Source organism: Palaemon carinicauda, chromosome 17 (genome assembly GCF_036898095.1).
Source record: "Palaemon carinicauda isolate YSFRI2023 chromosome 17, ASM3689809v2, whole genome shotgun sequence".
In the NCBI taxonomy this organism is placed as follows: Eukaryota; Metazoa; Arthropoda; class Malacostraca; order Decapoda; family Palaemonidae; genus Palaemon; species Palaemon carinicauda.
This window is the reverse complement of record NC_090741.1, coordinates 109,217,369-109,219,868: the sequence shown is the minus strand read 5'-3', so window position 1 is coordinate 109,219,868 and position 2,500 is coordinate 109,217,369.

The window sequence follows — 2,500 nt, the reverse complement described above, 5'->3', positions numbered from 1 at the left end:
GTCATAGCCTCCGTACCATGGCCTTCAGCTGTCTTGGATTAGAGTTCTCTGGCTTGAGGATACACGCCGGAAAGCTGTTCTATCTTATCTTTGTTCCTTTAGTTTTTTAAAGTTTTTATAACCTACATATCAAACATCTAATTTAATGTTGTGACTCTTCTTATTTTTTTTTATCTTGATTGTTTATAACTTCTGTATTTTATTTACTTAATTGTCTCTATTCCTTACTGTTTTTTTTTTCCTATTGGGGCCCTTAGGGTATATTGTTTCTCTGTCTAAGAATAATAATAATAATAAAAATAATAATAATAATAATAATAATAATAATAAAAATAATAATAATAATAATAATGATAATAATAATTTATCATAACTTTTGGATATGATATTCCTATATGTTTTGTTAGCACGATTTGACAAATGTAGAAATAATAGCAATATCATGCACAGGAAGACGGTGACATGGAGTAAAATAGTTTTCCAAGAAAGAAATACTAATTATTTGTCATTCTAGAGAGAGAGAGAGAGAGAGAGAGAGAGAGAGAGAGAACTTGAATAGGAAAACCTTCACTAGAAGGACACTGATTATTATGTTTTAAAACTGGAATTGCATTCGTAGAAATAACAAAACATAGTATACATTCGAATATACTTTATTAGGTATTGTATTTGCGTTCGCATGTAATAAATGAGAGAGAGAGAGAGAGAGAGAGAGAGAGAGAGAGAGAGAGAGGGGGGGGGGGGGATAACTGCAGAAAAATGCAGAAGTCGGTTCCAGAAAATCAATTTCAGATGGTAAAATGTCAACATGATATTCTGGATCCATTCCAAGACATGTTATTCTTTCCGGAATGTAATGATGAAGCGCTCTTTTCCCCCCACCCCTCTCTCTCTCTCTCTCTCTCTCTCTCTCTCTCTCTCTCTTAGTGTACTACGCCAGACATCTTTAATTCAGTGGTTATATTTTCATAAAAGAAATAAGTTTGAGCAAGAAGAGAAACCTCTACATCGTAACGTATTAATGTCAAACAATTGAGATTGGGTGGGTATTTTCTTACCATCATTTTACGAATTATCAAGTAATAAATCGCAAAGAGTTGGTGCTGTTTGGTACCGTAGTGAGATAGGAATGTGGAATCTAGTTATGGCACATTAGTTTTCATACTATATATACATGACATGTGGTTTTGTATAGAGAACCAACTTCTTGCATAATGAGATGATGCAACTCTCATATCTTGAATGTAGATCTGGAGTTGCCCAATGCCTTAATAGAGATCTAACTAAACTCAAAGTATGATTGCAAGCAGGTCAAGGACACTGATTCCTAAACCTCTTGATATCATTTTTCATAATGTTTCTTTACCTCCGTGTGACTTTTGAAATTTTATGTGTGATTGTTGGGAGCAAATTTATTTTTGAGAAACACATTCGGTCTGTTTCTTTTTCAACTGCAAAAAAAAAAAAGAAAAAAAAATCCATATTCAGCAATTCTTTCATGATTCTCGGTGATTATTTTATTCAGAAAATTTGTTTTTATTCTCTTATTCTGCCTTGTCTCGAGTACTGTTATACAGCCTGGTTTCCAGCTGCTCAGTCTCATTTTAATTTGCTAGACAGCAACTTTTCCTATATTAAATTTCTTATTCATAATCTAGATATTAATCTCTGACACTGTCGTTCAGAAAGCTCATTATGCGTGTTGCAATAAGATTTTTTATAATTCTCACCATATTCAGATCTTCCAGGACAGTATCATCCTGTTCGTAATATGGAGTTAATTCTAATAGTCAGTCATTCTCTATCATGAGATTCAATACTACAAAGTGTTTAAGAAATTTTATTCCAGCTTTGACCAAGCTGTGTAATGATATTCCCAATCGGGGAGCTGAATCGTTAGAACTTCTAAGTTCCAACTTGCAGGAAATGTTTTTATTTTGAACAAGATGACATAAGTTTCTTTTTATATTTTAAATAAAAAATATCTGTTTCAATGTTGTCACTGTTCTTGAAATATCTAATTTTAATTGTTTACTACTAGTTTTGTAGTTTATTTATTTCCTTACACACACACACACACACAAACACACACACACACACACACACACATATATATATATATATATATATTTATGTCTATATATATATATCTTTATATAGATATATATATATATATATATATGTGTGTGTGTCTATCTATACACACACACACACACACACATATATATATATATATATGTCTATATACATATATATATATATATATATATGTATGTATATATATATATATATATATATTTATATATGTCTATATATATATATATGTATATATATATATATATATATATGTATTCAAGTTCCCTTTCCAACCTGAGTGGATGGCTTAATAACTTCTTCAATCTTATAATGAAACTTGAAAGAAAGAAATAAATTTCTAGTACCTAAATCCTGCGCTAGTTATCCACAACTTTTTCAAAATGGTCAAGTAGTTTTAGAGTTG